Here is a 22,080-nt window from a genome sequence, read left to right on the forward strand (position 1 = left end):
AATCATAAGGTTGTGTTCCCAAACGGTCCGAGCTCGTCACGCTGCGGCAGGAGGTGAATAGCACCTCTGCTTGTGCTGCAGAATGACTGGACGAATTTGAAATAAATCCTATGCTATAGCTGTTGGCCTCCACATGCTATAATCACCATGGCTGTATGTGTCTGACACAGAATGGAAGCCCAGCCATAATATGGGTGTACAATGTCTACATACCGCCTCTATGTACACACCAAAAATACATCCGCATGTCCCGCATACCCAATGTTAAGGATAGGTAAGCAGGATGCATGCAGAAGTAGGCGGACCTAAACAGAGATGTGGGGAAGTGGGTGGAGCTTCAGGGAGGAAGTACGCAGCAATCCGCAAAGCAACGGTATGCAAATGTGAACGTAGCCTTAGCAACACATCACTGGAATCAGGGTCTCTGTCCCTACATTATGCATACGCATACCCAATGTTAAGGATAGGTAAGCAGGATGCATGCAGAAGTAGGCGGACCTAAACAGAGATGTGGGGAAGTGGGTGGAGCTTCAGGGAGGAAGTACGCAGCAATCCGCAAAGCAACGGTATGCAAATGTGAACGTAGCCTTAGCAACATATCACTGGAATCAGGGTCTCTGTCCCTACATTATGTTGCTCTCCGATTAAGCGCAAAAACCTGATGACAAATTTCCTTCAACAAGATGTATGATATTCACCAAACCAGAGTCACCTGCAAAAGGAAAAGCTGCCAATCTATAAACAAGTGTTTCAGAGTCCGTACCCCTCATCAGTGCAGAGCAATGAGAGGAGGATACATGTTGGTAAGATAAGGAGCTGGGGGGTATTGCTTCTATTTGTAGAAACGATCAGCAAAAACAGGCCAGAAAATGTTCCCTGGGGAAACAGGTATGCAAATTAGCTTGAATTTAGAGGGAAGAGGTCACTGGAGAGAGTTTATCTTCCTTCTGGAGGAGAGCTTTTTTGCATGGCATGGCCCAGTCATGGGACATTTGCTTTTATATCTTCTAGATGGACACACCAGCAGCAGTGACTTTTAACTATCATTGTCTTAGAGTGCATTTATACAATAAGATTTTATGGTCCTTTTTCAGACAGAGCGTAGTGCCCGTCCTGTGTATGAGACCTGTGGTTGGGCCGAGCATTGAGCTCCGATCACCTCTAACCCTCCCTTTCTATCTTCGCTGGCAGCAGCCTGTATACTGGGCAGACAGCCAGTGCACATATGTGTTGTTGTGTTGTACATATCAATAATTGATGGCCGGCTGCTAGATAATATTGCACCAGTGACTTGCAGAGAAGTGTAAAAAGCATCAGATTTTCCCTTTCTGTTCATGGAGAGTTGGTATTAACCCCTTAATGACCATCATACATCTTTTTACTGACCTGAGATATAAGAGAATAGCATCCCCATACAGGTGACAGTCCAGCAACCGTCGGCTGTCCACAATAGCTGACATCTTGCTGCATCAGCCACGATCAGTGTTGGCACCGACTATGATCGTTTAACCCCTTAGATGCTGCTGTCAATAGTGACTGCAGCATCTAAATGGTTAACAGAGTGTTGGCGCTCCCTCTTCAACCCCATTGGCACTTTGAGATCTTGATCATGTGATCCTAATGTTTGTCAGGGTAGTTCACGGCCAAATAGCGGTCTTAAAGTATGGCGGTTATGGCGGCCTGTTCAGAAGTTAGCGGCATTTGGGTGGTAAAAATCAGCTTTTCCAATCCTGTTATGCCACTTTACATTAATTCCTGAAAAGCACCTGAAACGTTCACAACTACCTGACAGCAATCTTGAATACATTGAAAGGTCCGGTTTTCAAAATGGTATCACTTTTGGGGGATTAAAGGGATAATCATTCAAAGTTTGAAAATTGCTAATGTTTAATTTTTTTGTCAAATTTCTGATAGATTTTATAGCAAAACGTAAAACATATCAACTTATATTTACCATTATCATAAAGTATAATGTGGCACGAAAAAACATTCTCAAAATCAATGGGATATGTTGAAGCATTTCAGAGTTATTACTGCATAAAGTGACACTGGTCAGATCTAAAAAAATATTGTCCTCTCACTAAGGGGTTAAAAGTAATCTATGTTGTGTAAGGAGTCCACATCGGTGATAACCTCTGTGATAAATGAATTAAGAACACATCATCGTCTCTCACCCTGGAGATATTTTCCTTCCACCTCTCCATCCAATGATGAAAGAAAGGTAAATTGAGACTCCGTCACTGCTCCAGTTCCTTCTGGAACTCAGGGGGAGGGTTATTTTTCTTCCGCTTCTTTGCTTTTGACATTAATAAAAGCACTGGCTGCATTTTATCCAAACTCCCAACAATAGCTGCTTTTCATCCAAACTCAATGCAAAGTGGCAGGTGTCAGCCATGAAAATCTCCAGCACACACACAATGCTATGACAACGGAGCAAGAATCAAACCTGGAAACAGCTTGTCTGGAAACCAGCGCCAGAGAGCGGCCTGGGACTGAGTGCAGCAAGAACGCCACTGACTCCAAGCTTTCCCTATAAGAGAATGATCAGACGCCTCACTGAATTGTAGTAAGGAGCCTCAGCAAACATTCTGTATTAGTGCAATCTACAGGGACAGATGTAGCTAAACCCGACTGCAGCAGAGAGACAACGGAGCAGATCTCTTAGGACGTCAGAAGTGTGGAGGTTACCTTGGCTTTGGTGTCTGTCGGAGGAGCTCTGGCACAGATTTTACTTTTGTACGTAGCTTAAAGCCACTTTTCGTGTTCTTAACACTGCAGAGTAATATAATCATAAAGAGTTATCTTCTATTAGGCAGGGGTCACAATTGCGAGTCTCTCGTATTCCACTCGCGAGTGTGACCCCGGCCTCAGGGAGATACTGGATAATTTACTGATCACTTGGGGTTTAACTATTGGGACTTGAGAGATACTGAGATCGGGGCACTGCAGGACCATATCTGAATGGAGCAGAGTTTGCTCATGCGGACCTCCATCCATTCATTGTCTTTGGGACTGCTGGAGATAGACTAGTACAGCGCTCAGCTTCTTCCGGCAGTCCCATACTAAATAAATAGAGCTGTGGTCCACATGCTCAGCCTCTGCTCCATTCAGATGCCGCACTGCAGAGCCCCAGTCTCAGGATTGCTGGTCCCAGTGTTCGGACCCCCAGCAAATCAGTAAGTTATCCCCTTTCCTATGAATAGGTGGACTTTGCTGTGGAATTGCTGTGCTGCGTGTACAATAAGAATGTTAGGTGAAGTCTTGTCTGTATTGGGGGCAAGATACTCTTTAAATTTGCGGTCAGGCTCTCAGACGAGAAGAAATATTCCATTACCCCCTCGTCTGATGAGTTTTTCTTTGTTCTGTCATGTGATAAATACCAGCAAAATGAATGTGACTGTGGCACTAAGTGAGGGCACTGCCGGGGGCATCTGGTGCCATTGATCTCTTAATTGGAAAGCAGTTAACACTGACAAATGGGCACATTGACTGAGCGTCCTACTCCATTCCTATCGATTGTGCCCAGCCCGACTGAAGCTGTCCATATGTGTATTAATCGTCATAGCGCTTTCATTTTCCCTGTATGTTTCATGGCATATCTGGCATCAAGCCCTATAAAGTTGCCTCTTGACATGTCACAACTTGTCATTTGTCTCCAAGGGCAGGCAGCGTGGCATTTCTTTCATTTAGGCTACGTTCACATTAGCGTTGCGCCGCCCTGCGTCGGCGACGCAACGCGCGACGCACGGAAAAACGCGCGCAAACGCGCGCAAAAACGCGCGCGTTTTGCGACGCGTGCGTCGTTTTTGACGAAAATCGGACGCACAGAAAATGCAACTTGTTGCATTTTCTTGCGTCCGACGCTAGCGTCGGAAACGACGCACGTGGCGAAAAACGCCACCCAAAAAACGCACGCGTCCCCTATGTTAAACATAGGGGCGCGTCGCCGCTGCGTCGCCGACGCAACAGCGGCGCAACGCTAATGTGAACGTAGCCTAAACCCTTCCGTTTCGAGTCTGAGGCATCGATACACAATCTACCAAGATTAAATTTACTTATTTAATATAAAGTTAATGACCTCTGCGCCTATATCAATATCAGGGATGTTTTCCATATAAAACTAATATCTCGAGTTCTGCCTTTACGGGAAGTAAATATATTCCATATATTGTTTGTCAGATTTATTGCGGAGGGAAGCGCTCTTGTGGGACTGCTGCCGACGCTGCACCACAATAAACAGGCCTAAAAGCATATAAAACAGGCCGAAGCCTCTGCTCTGCTGGTGCGACCTTGGCCTTGTGACTTCACCACTGGGCGCCTGGGGCTTCTCATTTCCAATGTGAGCTGTTTTGGGCAAGAACTTGCTGTGTCTGCATAAATCTCGCTTGTTGCTTACAGATCTTTAATTTACCACTGCAAAATACAATGCAAGCGTGACGCGTTCCCTAAATCCATCTTGTGCTTCCGTGCTATATCTCCAGTCCTCTCTCTGCTGGAAATGCATGATGTCTTATATTATCTGCTGCTATCTGTCAGTGCAGCTCAGTGCACTCATTTATTTTGCAGTCATGATTTTTATTTTTATTTTTTGATCATCCCCAAACCGACATCTACATGAAGGCAATTGCTTGGCAGTTTCCTAATAAACAGGAGAACTCTTGATGAATTGGAAAATCGCACAAGCATTGCCGAACACTTTTAGGAGGTTTATTTTATGTCACGTCGGGATGCCCCCTGATTGCATGGACCACTGTCGAAACAGGCACATTATGGGGGCAAAGTGAATGAGATGGAGGAGTAGCAGAGGCTTGGAGGAGGAATGACCCTTTGGTCAGATCATTGAGCCCCCAGAAAAATAAGCCAAGTGTGTAATTTCCAATCTGATAAAGGCCCTCTAAGGCTACTAAGAAGGTTGGATTCCTTCCTAAATACAATGATCTCATGGGCTATTTTCTTATGCGGATGAAAATTACAGCCTTCATAACAGAGTGCCCAAACTGTGGCCTGCAATGTCATTCTGAGTGGCCCCAAACCATCCGCTCACATATGATTTTGATGTCCGAAAGAAAAATAGTGGTCACCTACGCATGTGGATCTGTCAATATTTCTCCGTACAAACTGCAAACATTATTGAATAGATTTTAGACCCAATGTATTTATTTTTGAAAATCCATTTCAGAATGGCCGTGTAATCCTGATAATGAAGAAGAGCATTTTAAGAGTCCAAAGGCCCGATTCATCATTTGCATTTCTTTTTTTTTCAATCACTTTTGTATTTTGACTTGTGTTATTTTATTAGTGCCAAATTCTTCAAAATTCAATTTGGTCTTAAGAAAGGAGCACGTCCAGTTCCGGAACAAGTCAACTAAAACTACCATACATACATTTTTCGGTCTTAGTGTGAAATTATATCCAATTTGCATTTTTTTCCTCTGCTTAAAGAAAATAAACGTGTGTAACAAAACATGTTCAATTGCAATTTCTGGGAGAAAAACTTCATTTTCTGGAATGGTTTCAAGGGTGCCAGCACTTTCGGCCATGACCGTTAACTACTTTTTCACTACTGCCATATGTGAAGATTCATCTATATCCAGCAACACGGCAATTCATTCTTGAACATACCTCTATTTTTTCAACATTTTTCAAAACAGGTTCACGAATTTTGCACAAAATAAAAATGCTGTTTACTTTTGTCTAACTTTTACGCACCTTTGTAAAGCAAAAAATTGCATAATTTGTTATAATGTTGCACATAACTCTTAACATTTGTGTAAAAATATCTCCTAGCAAGAGCATTTGTGCAAAAAAAAAAAAGCAACTTTTTTTTTTTTAAATGGAGAAATTTGGGTGCTATGCTGCTGATAAGGAGTTCACAGGATACAGATGAATAGAAAGATTTCAGTTTTTTTTCCCAACGTGTTTCTAGGGGGAGTTCATTATTATGTTTCCCTTGAGGAAGAGGTCCGTTCAACCTAGAAATGCGTTGGGATCCGGTGTAAATATTGAAAAAACGGATGCAAACTGATGCACCGGATCCGTTTTTTTTTTTTTTTTTTAGCTGGATCCGGCTCTATGTAGTGCGCATGTTTTTTGAGTTAGGCTGCTTTCACACATCAGGTTTTTGGTTTCAGGCACAATCTGGATCAGTTTTTTTCTGATGCCTGATCCGTTTTTTCCCCATAGAGTTGTATTACTGCCGGATTGTGCCTGAAGGACATCCGTTTCATCAGTTTTGTGCTGGATCCGTCCATTCAGGCTTTTTTGCCTGATTCAAAAAACGTCTCCTGTAACGTTTTTTGTGTCCGGCGAAAAAGCCTGAAGGGACGTTTCCGGCAATAAACGCAAGGAACTCTCTCTCTCTCTCTCCGTTTTTTAGCAAATTTGCCGGATTGTGCCAGAAACCAAAAACCTGATGTGTGAAAGCAGCCTATTTCTATTCATCCGTATCCTGTGAATTCCTTACCATCAGCGCAGCACCCTCATTTCTCCCTTTGGAACATATCAACGTTGGTCTATCCAACCAGCAGAGCAACAGCTACTGGGTTTATTTTTTTTATTAGGCTTTTCTTATATAGCGCTATCTTATTCCGCAGCACTTTACAGACATTATCATCGCTGTCCCCATTGTGGCTCACATTCTAAATTCCCTATCAGTATGTCTTTGGAGTGTGGGTGGAAACTGGAGAACCCGGAGGAAACCCACACAAATACGGGGAGAACATACAAACTCCTTGCAGATGTTGTTGCAGCGCCCCAGGGTCCTGGTCGTTGCAGTAATGTCGCTCTTACACCAGGGGGAGTGATGTTACGTCTGAGGGCAATAAAGGAGATCACCTTACCAAGTATCACAAACCACACAACACACCTCACACTCCAGGCCGCCAGGGGGAGCCATGCTTCTATCTATTAGGGCACTCCTCACAATTAGGTAAAACTGTTGGTCTGGACAGGAAGTTAGAGAGAAGTGAGCTTGGCTTCACTCAGTGAGCTGCTATCTGTGCTCCTCTCAGGTAGTGGGTCACTGTCAGAGGCCTAGATAGAAGGCCATGGAGCTGCGCCTGCCCCACATGCAGCAGCATCCTAAGAAAGAGACATTGAAGGGAATTGCGTTGCTGAGAGTGAGAAACGAAGTCATAGCAAAAGGAGAGGAAACCAGAAGGAGTTCTGCCCTGTAAAAGGCTGCCTCCTTCTGAGGCGCAGAAGCCGGTAGCCGGAACACCGAGGGAGTCATCATCTCCAAGCCTGGCTCCAGAGACCGGCAGGACAGCTAGTTCCATATTTGTTACCCGACCCTACATCCAGGAGGCACGGTGGCAACTTGTGGGGGCTGGTGCGTGATAGAGTCCCTGCAAAAAGCCTCAGGCCATCAGTCATACGGGTTTGTCCCATCCTTACCATCAGGGGGACAGAGAGAGAAAGACATAACATCCACAACAGTTGTGAGGACCTCACCAAGATGCACAGCAGGGAGGTACTACAACACCTAGACGCTAGAGGAAGGCTACTGATTTCCACCTGGATAAGGCGACTCTTGATTTGCCTTCGGACAGGCCGGACTCTGCCTACCCTGTGATCTGGTGCTCTGGACTGTGGATGCTGAAGCCTTCAGTAAAAAGGTAAAGAGACTGCAACCTTGTGTCCTCGTTCTTCACTGCACCTTTCACCATCCACCATCTACACTCTGGCAATCCCTGGGTACATACTTCACCTGTGGGAATGTATACCAACTAGTTGCCATCACATCACCCCAGCGGACCCCTAAGCATTATCCCTTTAAAGACCTTTCCCCCATTTACAACGGACGTCCCTAGGGCCACGGACCGGGTCAGCCACCGTGACATCCCCCTTGAGAACCGAAGTGCCCGGCTCCGAGTACCCCGCCGCCCTTGGGGGCGCTCCATTGTCCTTGTCCTTTCACAGCATCACAAGGTGAACGCAAAAAAAATGCAATAAAACCACATGCTATTTTGGGTAATGCCCTGTGTGCGCTTTTTGTCAGTCCCTATTTCATCAACTGTTTAAAGAAAATCCCAAATTATGATTCACCTGCAAACGTCTATTTTACAAATACCAGGCCCACAATGGCGAACAGAATAAACAGCAGACGAACAGCTATTTTGTCTTCACCCTCCCTGACTGACAGCTAGTCAGTGTCTGCCCACCTAGCTTGACTGACAGCTAAAGTTTATACTGAGCAGTGAGATCTCAGCAGGACACCCCCAGATTAGGTGGGTTGAGCATGAAATAAACTTTCACCAAGATTTTTACAGCTATTCTGTTGTGGGTCGTCAAAGTACCGTAACTAAACGCTCATCAACATTACATCTACTGAGTTTTATTTCAGGAGTTCAAAATTAAAAAAGTTTTCAAACTGAAACCACTTCAGAAAACATTTTATCTTGGGAAGGTTTTGGAGGAGTTTATTTTCTTGAAGCTTTTCTTCAAGCTTTTTTGAAGAGATTTTTTTTCACCTGAATTGTTCTATGCAGCATTTTTATTGTGCAGTGCATAGTTTCCTTCAAAAAACACTTCCAAAAAATGATGCACGTTCTTTTTTTTTTTTTTTTTTTTTTTTACTACCAAGCATTTATCAAAACTTCCTCAGGAAATAAAAAAAGCTCCAAAGAACCTTGAACCACAGAAATGAAATGGAAAAAAGTTTTCCTACAGTTTTTAAAACTGCTTTTGATGACGATTTTGTAGAATTTCCACTCCAAAAGTACCTGAAAAAAAACTCAGTGTGAACATAGCCTAAGAGAGCTATTTAATAATGTATGCAGTTTGTTTAGAAAAATCTGAGACAGATCAGTTTTAAATGCTAGGCTGCAACTCTCATATCTTACTGAATTTACCAACATATTGGTTGTCAAAATAGGGACTGCAGCCAGCCTGATATCTAAAATCGGGCTGAAATATTTAATTTTGCCCCTTTTCTGACTAGTGCATGCCTGAATTTCCTGGAATTATTGCAAATTTGTCTGTTAGCTACTATATTTTACATTATAATGAACTTCATGCATGATCTCCTTTGAGGACTGCCACGAAGCGAAGGAAACTTTCAATTCTTCTCATAGGCCAGAGTCAGAAACCCACACATATCAGAAATGTATTGCATACAGTGGGAAAATAAGTATTTGATACACTGCCGATTTGGAAGTTTTCCCATCTACAAAGAATGGAGAGGTCTATAATTTTTATTGTATGTACACTTCACCTGTGAGAGACAGAATCTAAAAATAAAATCCGGAAAATCACATTGAATCATTTTGACATAATGAATTTGCATTTTATTGCATGAAATAAATATTTGAGACAATAGAAAAGCAGAACTTAATATTTGGTAGAGAAACCCTTGTTTGCAATTACAGAGGTCCGATGTTTCCTTTTGTCCTTGACCAGGTTTGCACACACTGCAGCAGGGATTTTGGCCCATTCCCACATACAGGTCTTTCAGGTTTTTGAGCTGTCTCTGGGCAACGTTGAGTTTCAGCTCCTCCAAAGATTTTCTATTGGGTTCAGTTCTGGAGACTGGCTAGGACACTCCAGGACTTTGAAATGCTTCTTACGGAGGCACTCCTTAGTTGCCCTGGCTGTGTGTTTTGGGTCATTCTTATACTGGAAGACCCAGCTACGACCCATCTTCAATGCTCTTACGGAGGGCAGAGGTTGTTGGACAAAACTTTGCGATACATGACCCCATCCATCATCCTGTGGCGCCACAGGGTCCTGGTCATCACAGTGGTATTGCTTTCCTCTTGGGGAGAGTGATGCTACATTTGGAAGCAAGGAAGGATAACTGCATCCAGGTACCACAAACATGCAACACATTCATACTCCAGGCCACCAGGGGGAGCTTCTGCTCCTATTTACTAGGTGACTCCCCATATATATAGAACTGGTAGTCTGTAGGGAAAGTTAGTCAGTTCCTGACAGTCAGTCTTTCTGGGAAGCTGTTCCTGGCTGGAGCGAATTCCTGTCAGAGGACAGAGGAGAGGGTCCATGGAGCTGTGCATGCCCTAAGAGCTGCAGCTCCCAGAAAGAGACATTTTGAAGGCAGAATTGTATTGCAGCGAGCGTGAAGGAAAGCAAAGCACAGGAGAGGATACCAGAAGGGGACCAACCCCGAACAGGCTGCCTCCTTTTGAGTCGCAGAACACCAGTAGCCGGAACACCGAGGTAGTAAGGACCTCTATGCCTTACTCCAGAGACCGGCAGTACAGCTAATTGCATGTTACCTGTCCACACCCACACCCAGGAGGCACAGTGGCACCCCTCAGAGGCCTGCGCATGCTAGAGTCCCTATAAACCTCCTCAAGCCACCAGTCATATGGGTTTTGTCCTATCCGACTATGGGGGACACAGAGAGCCACCACTACAGCGCAAGGTAAGGCTATTGATTTCCACATAGACAAGGAGACTCTGGACTTGCCTCCGAACTGGCCGGACTCTGCCTGCCCTGCGATCTGGTGCCCTGGACTGTGGATGCTGGTGTCTTCAGTAAAGGTAATGAGACTGCAAACCTGTGTCCTCGTTCTTCACTGCACCTCTCACCATTTTACCATCTACACACTGGGAAGCCCTGGGGATATACTTCACCTGTGGGAAGGTATACCATCTAGCTGCCATAACATCACCCCAGCGGACCCCTTAAAGCAGCGTCGGTCACCCTGACCGAATACCACAGGTGGCGTCATGAACATAAACTTTATCCCTTTAAAGACCTTTCCATTTTATACGGACGTCCCAGGGCTACGGACCGGGTCGCCGCCGTGACATCCCCCTTTGAGCCGACCGGACCCAATACCAAGTACCCCTTGCCCTGACGGGGCACTCCCCTTCAATATGGTGCAGTCATCCTGTCCTCTTTGCAGAACTGCACCACCAAAAGTTTGATGTTCCCCCACCATGTTTCACAGTTGGGATGGTGTTCTTGGGGTTGTTCTCATCCTCCTGCTTCCTCCAAACTCGGCGAGTGGAATAGATACCCAAAATTTCGTTTTTGGTATTATCTGACCACATGACCTTCTCCCATGCCTCATATGGATCAATTAGATGGTCATTGGCGACATTCAAACGGGTCTGGACATGTTCTGCTGTGAGCAGGGGGACCTTGTGTCCCCTGCAGGACTTAAAACGATGACGGCGTATGTTACTAACAGTAATGTTAAAGACTGTGGTCCCATCCCTCTTCAGGTCATTGATCAGGTCCTCCTGTGTAGTTCCCGTGTAGTTCTGGGCTGATTCCTGACCTTTCTCAGAATCATCCTTACCCCACAAGGCAAGATATTGCATGCAGCCCCAGACCGAGGAAGATTGACCGTCACCTTGTGTTTCTTCCATTTTCTAATAATTGTGCCAACAGTTGTTGCCTTCTCACCAAGCTGATTGCCTATTGTCCTGTAGCCCAGGGGTCCCCAACTCCAGTCTTCAAGGCCCACCAACAGGTCATGTTTTCAGGATTTCCTTTGCATTGCACAGGTGATGCAATTATTACCTGGGCAAGACTAAGGAAATCCTGAAAACATGACATGTTGGTGGGCCTTGAGGACTGGAGTTGGGGACCCCTGCTGTAGCCCATCCAGCCTTGTTCAGGACTACAATTTTATCCCTGGTGTCCTTAGACAGCTTGTTGGTCTTGGCCATGGTGGAGAGGTTGGATGGTGATTGAGTGTGTGGACAGTTGTCTTTTATACAGGTAATAAGTTCAAACAGGAGCAATTAATCCAGGTAATGTGTGCAGAGTAGGAGGCTTCTTACAGAAAAACTATCAGGTCTGTGAGAGCAGAATTTTTGCTGGTAGGTCGGTGATCAAATACTTATTTCATTTAAAAAAAAATGCAATTTAATTATTTTAAAATCTTACAATGTGATTTTCTAGCTTTTATGTTTAGATTCTGTCTCTCACAGGTGAAGTGTACCTACGATAAAAATTACAGACCTCTCCATTCTTTGTAGGTGGGAAAATTTTCTAAATTAACTTATTTTCCCCACTATATATATTCAACATTTTGTAAATACGGTATCTAAGATTGTAATTCCACTTTTAGGTTTTATTGTGGCATTTGAGAATGGATTAATGTGATTATGTGGCCCTTAGACCAAAATAAAAGGTAGCCATATTCCTATTCTAACCGAAAGTGAAAATATCCCATAACTCCACAGGTTATTTTTGGTTTGTTGTCTCTTACAAATTCTGAGAATATTAGGGAATTGTTCGTTTTGTAAATCTCTAATTAGTAAAGTGGCTGAAAAGATGAAGCTTCATTTTAGGCTCCCTCATGATTTACATTCACTGTGTGCCGGGTAAAAAATTCACAATTTGTTAGTGTTTCATTGTGATTGTAGAGTTTCTGGCGTCCTCTCCGCTTTATGCAGGGTTAATACAAAACACATTTTAATGACTTGAATGTTCCCTTCTTCCATTTGTGTAGAGTCTGCCTGACAGCAATCCCCATGGGTCCATGAAAAAATAAAACGTGCTGCAATCTGGAAGCGCTGTGATATCACTCATGATGCAGCGGTGTGAACCCGGCCACCACTAGATGTAGTGTTAGTCTCATCTACTATATAATTGTCTAAGGGTCACTTCCGTCTTTCTGTCTCTGTACTTCTGTCTGTCACGGATAGTCATTTGTCGCGACCTCTGTCTGTCATCAAATCCAAGTCACTGATTGGTCTCGCCAGCTGCCTGTCATGGCTGCCGCGACCAATCAGCGACGGCCACAGTCCGATTATTCCCTCCCCTGCAGTCAGCGCCCGCTCCATGCTCCCCGCAGTCAGCGCTCACACAGGGTTAATGCCAGCGGTAACGGACCGCGTTATGCCGCGGGTAACTCACTCCGTTACCGCCGCTATTAACCCTGTGTGACCAAGTTTTTACTATTGATGCTGCCTATGCAGCGTCAATAGTAAAAACATGTAATGTTAAAAATAATAAAAAAATAAAAAATCATTATATACTCACCTTTCGCGACGCTCCGGTGACCGCTCCATGCAAGTGGCAGGTTCCGGTGCCAAGGATGGTATGAGAGAAGGATCTGCCATTATGTCACGGTCATTTGACCGCGACGTCATCACAGGCCCTGCGCGAGAAGGACCTGCCATGATGTCACGGTCATGTGACCACGACGTCATCACAGGTCCTGCGTGCCTGTGCTAGAAGGGCCTGCCATGACGTCACAGTAATGTGACCACGACGTCATCACAGGTCCTGCGTGCCTGCGCTAGAAGGGCCTGCCATGACGTCACGGTCATGTGACCGAACTACAAGGGGCCCTCGGAAGGTGAGTATATATTTATTTTTTAACCTGTGACATACGTGGCTGGGCAATATGCTACGTAGCTGGGCAATATACTACGGGACTGGCCAATATACTACGTGACTGGCCAATATACTACGTGGCTGGGCAATATACTACGTGGCTCTGTGCTGTATCCTACGTCGCTGTGCAATATACTACGTGGCTCTGTGCTGTATACTACGTCGCTGTGCAATATACTACGTCACTGCGTGACTGGTCAATATACTACGTGACTGGGCAATATACTACGTGACTGGGCAATATACTACGTGACTGGGCAATATACTACGTGACTGGGCAATATACTACGTGACTGGGCAATATACTACGTGACTGGGCAATATACTACGTGACTGGGCAATATACTACGTGACTGGGCAATATACTACGTGACTGGGCAATATACTACGTCACTGGGCAATATACTACGTGACTGGGCAATATACTACGTGACTGGGCAATATACTACGTCACTGGGCAATATACTATGTCACTGGGCAATATACTACGTGACTCGGCAATATACTACGTCACTGGGCAATATACTACGTGACTGGGCAATATACTATGTGACTGGGCAATATACTACGTGACTGGGCAATATTCTACGTCGCTGGGCAATATACTACGTGGCTCTGTGCTGTTTACTACGTGACTGGGCAATATACTACGTGGCTGGGCAATATACTACGTGGGCTGTGCAATATACTACATGGGCTGTGCAATATACCAGGGGTGTCAAGCTGCATTCCTCGAGGGCCTCAGACCATGCGTGATTTCAAGATTTCCTTTGCATTACACAAGGTGCTGGAATCATTCTGTGCAGGTGATTAAATTATCACCTGTGCAATACAAGGAAATCCTGAAAACATGACCTGTTTGCAGCCCTCGAGGAATGCAGTTTGACACCCCTGCAATATACTGCGTGGCTGGGCAATATACTACGTGACTGGGCAATATACTACGTGGACATGCATATTCTAGAATACCCGATGCGTTAGAATCGGGCCACCATCTAGTATTTTATAGTTTCTTGTGGCTTACATACCACTAACACAGAGGGTGATTGTTCAATGTGCCAAGGTGCTCACAGTCTAATTTACTTATGGGTGTATTCACACACTGCAGGGAAAAAAATGCATTGTTACAAAAAGCCACAATGCATTAACTATGGTAACACAATACTACTTCTAGATGATGATTTAGAGGGGTGGCCTCAACATCAGTAATGGTTACGATTGCAAAGTGCTTCTAAAAAGCATCAAGTTTGCAATTTGCCTCTTATTTAAAATCCCCTCTGTTTTCAGGAACAGAGATATTTTTAATTTTATTGATTATTTCTTGTTGTCTAGGTTACCCAGCCACCAATGCAGTCCTGCAGCAGTGGCCAAGCCCCGATCTAAAGGAGTGTCAGGTCTGGCCAGCTTTATTGCCTATAGTCTTCATGAGAGATCTTCCTTCCTCAGCAAACAGGGAGTCAGGAGACAGGGAGCGCTGCGTTCCTGAGGAATACTGACAGCAACCCTTTGAGACCATTATATGTAGTCTAGAGCAATGCTCTACAAAAGCCTCATCAATGGTCTTAGTTTATGGCAAATATTATTTCCTAATTTGCCTTAAAATCTGACTCCTAAAGATTGGTACAACCATAGTAAGGCCTGTGCGGCATATGATAACTGATGGTAAAACTGCCGAGCCAACATCTGCTTACCACCTGAGAGTCTGAGAATCGCTGGGCTAAACCTTCCTCCGTTAGGTACACATCCCCGCTGGTACAGGTTACCTGCACTGAGACATTGTAGCGATCAGGAGAGAGATTTGGGTTCCTGATGTTTTTCGTTCAGACACTGATATAATTAGGTGTTCTGTGTGGACTGTATATGAAACACTTATGCCACATCATGTGAACGTGACCTTGTATCTGTTTTCTTAGCAGGGGCGGACAGCCATCATGCCAGAGACACTTGTCTCAGAAATGTCATTGACCCCTACAGCAGAGAATATGTGTGAGACTTGGTGGTTTTAATGGTTGAGTTCATGTCGGTCAGTAGCGCAAACTTCTAAGGTACTTGTGCTACACAGTAATACACCATTTGCCACACAGAGGTCATCAACCTTCTCAGCGGGACCATTTCAGAGCCTATAGCTGATTAAACCTGCCCAAGACAAGTCGAAAACCTTTCCCACTCTGGAATCATAAGTGTGAAAATATCCTGTCCTGCATGTTCTGTAGGCTCGAGTCAGGGTTTATGCTTCAGTCTTATACTTCACCTGTATATATATAATCCGAAAAGGAGTCACAAAACTGCCATTAAAGGTATATAAAAATTACAACATTTATTGATTATCATAACAATTAAAATACCCAGATGAAATACAAAAACACCCAGTCATAATAGGGTAACTATGTGAATAGCGGACATAGGTAACAGGCGCCATATACCACACCTAAGGTCTACGACTTGAGGTCACAGGTTCACTTAAACAAAGTCTATTATAAATGGTAACACATAAGAAGTCCCACTAAGGGCCCTTTGATAAGTGTAGATCTACAACAATATATAGGACTGGACCTCACCCATATTAGTTGTGGTGTGTATGTGGCAGCGCCAGCCCCTACGTGCGTTTCGCGTAGGCTTCTTCGGGGGGCTTCACCTGTGCCTGATTTTGTCTTCGGCTTCCTTCACTTCGGCTTTGCAATCCTTTTTCGTCCTTTTCTGGGAGAATAGATGTAAGATGAGGCTTCCAGTGGTCATTGATGTAGTATCGCATATGATACAGAAACCATAAGCTTTGTTGAGGAGATGCCAATCACTCATGACTATTGATGAGCGAGTATACTCGTTGCTCGGGTGACCTCCGAGTATTTGTTATTGCTCGGAGATATAGTTTCCATCGTCTCACTTGCATGATTTACGGCTTCCAGATACGCTGGATACATGTGAGGATTGCCTGTTTGTTAGGGAATTCCCACATGTATTCAGCGTATCTGGAAGCCATAAATCATGCAACTGAGGAGATGAAAACTACATCTCCGAGCAATAACAAATACTCGGAGGTCACCTGAGCAACGAGTATACTCGCTCATCACTACTCAATGACCTTTGCTTTGGCCTTCTGAGGAGGTTTGTTGGGGGTCTTTCTCCTCTCGGAGAGGGCTTCTGGTAGACAGCCCCCTTGTATATGATGTTTGGCTTTCTATCAAGTGAACGTGGTTTACAAATATCCCCATGTAGTTGTTTTCTTAACCTGGCTCCACTGTGAGACGTCTGCGCTAAACACTGACTCCCAATCTTCTCCTTATGTATATAGAACAATGGCTCTGAGGAGTCCTGGTTTGTTGCACATTATCATAACACCAGCAATATTCCATTACTAGCACATTAAGGATGACTCACGTGTAAACTTCCAGATAGAGAAAATTTGTCTTGTATTTTAACTGTACACAAACAGATTGTACCGAGCCTCCGGTGTAATAATGAACAGGACATAAGTACTGAAGAGGTGCAAACAACGATCCCAGTGAGGAGGGAGAGGAGTCCTTGGCTGACACAAGGCATTGTATTATTGAAAATCTCCATAAAAGGTGCTGTAATGCAGGAGAGGCAGCGAGGTTCGTGTAGGTGAATTCACAGCTCTCCAGTGTCAGACCTACTTTCATTATTTTCATATAAATGTTCATTGATAGGTTAAAATGTTTTAAATGAATCAATATTACAAGCAAATTTAAGAAACTTTCTAATATCTCATGAGGGAAACATGGTCCCTTCTCCATTTCCAAACCACTTCACCTGCATTCCATAGATGGCAGCGTCTTGGACGCAGTGAATAGGCGCTGCGTCCAAAGCACTTCCGGTTCTGGATCGTCTGCACATTCCCTAAAAGTATTTACATTTATTTTTCTGGGTAACACGGTACCACAATATAATTTTTTATTGTACATATCATATGAAAAAAAAAAAAACTGATGGTTTATCCAGCTTCTCCTATCAAACAGTCGGTAAAAAACATTCAACACATGGATGGCAAACGAGTGCTGTCCAATATTTTTCACAGACCAATAGTCTTGCATTGACGAGTTTGATCCGTGACTGGGACCAAAAAAATACAGAGACCTGATGTCTGAATGAGGCTTTAGTTTCGTACCCCCACCACTCTCCTCCCACAGGACTGCTGAGATCACAACTTCCAGGAAAACTTCTCGCCCCTTCGAGCCAAGACAAGAGTCCTGGGAAATCTGAGAAAGTATGTGAACTAATCATATACACAAATGTGCATTATTTTTGCTTTGTCTAAACAAGATACATTGCCAACTCATTTGGGAAATAAGATTAGAGCTGTCTGGGGAGGCGGAGGAGCAAGGATAGGGACAGATACTTTGTAGAAGGTGCTGGATGTACAACTACACTGCTCAGTACTACTGAATAATGTCATACGCTGCTGCTTTTGGACCTGTACTACGTAGACAGAGGAGAGCCGTAATCCCTCATGTCTGTTTGTGCTGTATATGGGAGCCATCATAGCAGCTATTCTCTCCCACTAGCTCAGAGACAAATGAAAATGAGAGAGACCCTGGAGAGGGGAAACCTTGTGACCATGCAGGATACATGTGTTATTCTTCTTATAAATAATTTATTCTGAAAAGTTACCTAAAACAACAGGTGCACATTGCATGAACACTAAACCTCATCTCTGTTGTATCTGTATTTCCCATACAAACGATCTACTGTATTATTCTCTGTTATCAGCCTCTCCAAGCCAGGGTTAGGATCATTCTGGTGTTCCTTAGCTTTACAAAAAGGAATTATAGCTAAATATTTGCCCTTGAGTTCTTCACTTTGTCTCTTATGTCCAGTGCGGAGAACATCCATAAACGTTTACAACCATACGGAGTGATCTTACATTAGGCATTTTATAAGCTATTGTACGTTTCATGGCCTATATAGTGAGAATGGAGTATTATATGAGTAGTTAATCAGCATCCGTGGAGCTCTGAGACGCCGCACCCCAACAATCAGCAGTTAGGTCTCGGGTACTGCAGCTCAGCCCCTATCTCTCCTACCATCGAAACCTTCAAAAAGAACCTGAAGACCCACCTCTTCCGACAAGCCTACAACCTGCAGTAACCACCGATCGACCAAACCGCTGCACGACCAGCTCTACCCTACCTACAGTATCCTCACCCACCCCTTGTAGATTGTGAGCCCTCGCGGGCAGGGTCCTCTCTCCTCCTGTACCAGTTGTGACTTGTATTGTTCAAGATTATTGTACTTGTTTTATTATGTATACCCCTCCTCACATGTAAAGCGCCATGGAATAAATGGCACTATAATAATAAATAATAATAATAATAATATTGAAGTGAATGGGATCTGAACTGCAGTAAAAAGAACGACTATGACACAATATACTAAGCAGTGCTGATCCAGCTCTGTGCACTGTGTACATCCTGTGTCTGCACCATCTGCTAACAGCTGATTGCTGGGGGTATAAAGGCCCCTTCACATTAAGCGACGCTGCAGCGATACCGACAACGATCCGGATCGCTGCAGCGTCGCTGTTTGGTCGCTGGAGAGCTGTCACACAGACAGCTCTCCAGCGACCAACGATCCCGAGGTCCCCGGGTAACCAGGGTAAACATCGGGTAACTAAGCGCAGGGCCGCGCTTAGTAATCCGATGTTTACCCTGGTTACCAGCGCTCAGCTTCTCTGCACTCCTCCTGTACTGGCTGTGAGCACAGCGGCCGGAAAGCAGAGCGGTGACGTCACCGCTCTGCTTTCCGGCTGACCGACGCTCACAGCCAGTGCAGGAGGAGTGCAGAGAAGCTGAGCGCCGGGGACAGACAGCGGTAGGTAAGTATGTAGTGTTTGTTTTTTTTTACTTTTACGCTGGTAACCAGGGTAAACATCGGGTTACTAAGCGCGGCCCTGCGCTTAGTTACCCGATGTTTACCCTGGTTACCAGTGAAGACATCGCTGGATCGGTGTCACACACGCTGCCCATACATTATTGTCATTAATATTATTTATTATTATAGCGCCAATTATTCCTGCCTGCGAGGGCTCACAATCTACAAGGAATGGGTAAGGATACAGTAGGTGAGGGCAGAGCCGGTCGTGCATTATAGGATCCAATTTAAATTTCTCCTCCCTCATTTCTGTTCATCGGCCTACCAACTCATTACGCTCCACAAGCGGCTTTCAACTAACATCCGCACTAATCCGTTCCTCCCACTCTAAGGGTACCGTCACACTATAAGATTTACCTACGATCACGACCAGCGATATGACCTGGACCGCAGCGCAGGACCGCGCTTAGTAACCCGATGTTTACCCTGGTTACCAGTGAAGACATCGCTGGATCGGTGTCACACACGCCGATCCAGCGATGTCCACGGGAGATCCAGCGACGAAATAAAGTTCTGGACTTTCCCCAGCGACCAACGATCTCCCAGCAGGGGCCTGATCGTTGGTCGCTGTCACACATAACGATTTCCTTAACGATATCGTTGCTACGTCACAAAAAGCAACGATATCGTTAACGATATCGTTATGTGTGAAGGTACCTTAATGTGTGGGACCCTTCTGATACCATATTGATGCTGATAAGTCAATGATTTCTTAAGGTACCTTCACACATAACGATATCGTTAACGATATCGTTGCTTTTTGTGACGTAGCAACGATATCGTTAAGGAAATATTCATATTGTTGCTTTTATTTTTCATTTCAATATCTACTGTACGTTAAGTTAAAAAGAATCCTGAAATCTTGCAGTTTCCATTGGTGTCAGGGACGAGGTCCCCTCTCTTCCAGGTATACGTCTGTAGGTAATGTATCTGCACTCAGGAGACTTGGTGCTGTAGATTGTAATGGAGAATTGTCTTCTAGCAGATTGATGCATGATTATTATAGGGGATATGACGTATATGTGGAAGACTGTTCTGGAGGGTCTGGTGCTGCTCTTCTCTCATAGGACAGTATTGCTCTCAGCAGATAAATCTTGACTTACGGAAATGATTACTGATTGATTGTCCAGTGCACCACAGGTTAATAAACGTGTCAGACACAAGATGAATCACTCGGGGGTGAGATGGATGACCACAGAGTAAAATACTGAAATAAACTTATTATTCATGAGTGCAGAGACATGAGCAGCATAGAGCCAGGCAGCGGAGGAGTCATACACTGCAGCAATGAGCTAACCCCTTCCTAGTAGTAGCTGACTAACATCATGGTATTAACCCTTTATATTCACATGTGCAGAGTTTCTGATGGGTATTTTACTTGTTGGGCTATGTGTACACGCTGCGGATTTGACGCTGCTGATCTGCAGCAGTTTTCCATGAATTTACAGTACCATGTAAACCTATGGAAAACAATCCGCAGTGCACATCCTGCGGAAAAAAATGTGCATAAACGCAGCGTTGTTTATTCCGTAGCATGTCAATTCTTTGTGCGGATTCCGCAGCGGTTTACACCCGCTCCTCAATAGGAATCCACAGGTGTAAAACCGCAGGTGTAATCCGCACAAAAACCGCAGTAAATCTGCACAACATTCCACAGCGTGTTCACATACCCTAACTTGTGGCAGGTCTACTTGTGTCACATGCAATTTGTGATGCAGATTTGCCACCAAATCTGCCTTAGGCTAGGTTTGCATTGCGTTCATTGACTACGTTAAACGGACTACGTTACACCGTGGCATAACGCAGTGTAACGTGGTCCGTTAACGCCGCCATTGAATGCAATGGCGAACGCATTGCTAGCACACGCCCACAATGGGCGTGCGCTAGCGATGTGCCGTCATTTGAGTGACGGACCCGAGACGCGGGCTGCAGCGTTTCCGGGTCCGTCACTGCCAGCGCAGATGGAGCTAGCAGATGCTCTATCTGAGCTAGCGTGATGTAGCGCCGGCAATTGCGCTAGCAGCAGCCCGTTAGCGTATGTGCTGAATGGGCTGCTGCTAACGCAATGTGAACCTAGCCTTATATATTTGCAAAGGGTAAATTTTGAAATGAAAATCCGAACCATAAATTGACATGCTGTGACTTTGACATTTCTGCCGCAGGATGTTCTATCCACAAAACTTACTGTTTTTGTTTATTAGCAATTTTTTATTTATCCACAGGATAGCAGAATAGATGATAACTTTCTAACTGATAGGACCCCACCGATCCTTAGAATGGGGCTGTGAAGCATGGGCCACTTCTCCGCTCTATTCATTGTCTATGTGACTGCCGGTAATAGCCGAGTGCAATGCTCCATTCTAACGTGGCATTTCAGAGCTCCTCTCATCAGATATATGAGGGCTCCTAACAACGAGCAAGTTATTAATTATCCTGTGGATAGTTGATAATTTTGGGGATTTGTTTTGCTGTTTTTTTTTTAACAAGCCAAAAAATACCACAAAAAAGTGTGTAGAAAGGAAGACTTGTGTGTGCTTGTCCATGCAGACTGAAGGTCCATATGGAAGATTGCCTATGTCATTGATTGATAATTGATCTGTGTGCTGTATATTGTGCAGAATGACGAAAGTGACACTGAAATGGCCCTCATTGTGGAGTCTCGCCCTATATGATAGCTGTGCCTGACTATTGCCCCTCATATAATACAGAGGGTGTCTCTGGCTATAGCTCCCCAATATAGTACAAGTGAGATGACGGAGTCTCCAGAAAAGCATCCATCACCATGTAATACACATTTTCTGTATTTTTGGTCTATGTCCAGCGTGTGCGGGGAGTTGGGTCTGTATCACCGGATGGTCAGTCACACGCAC

This window comes from Ranitomeya imitator, chromosome 10, assembly GCF_032444005.1.
Source record: "Ranitomeya imitator isolate aRanImi1 chromosome 10, aRanImi1.pri, whole genome shotgun sequence".
NCBI lineage: Eukaryota > Metazoa > Chordata > Amphibia > Anura > Dendrobatidae > Ranitomeya > Ranitomeya imitator.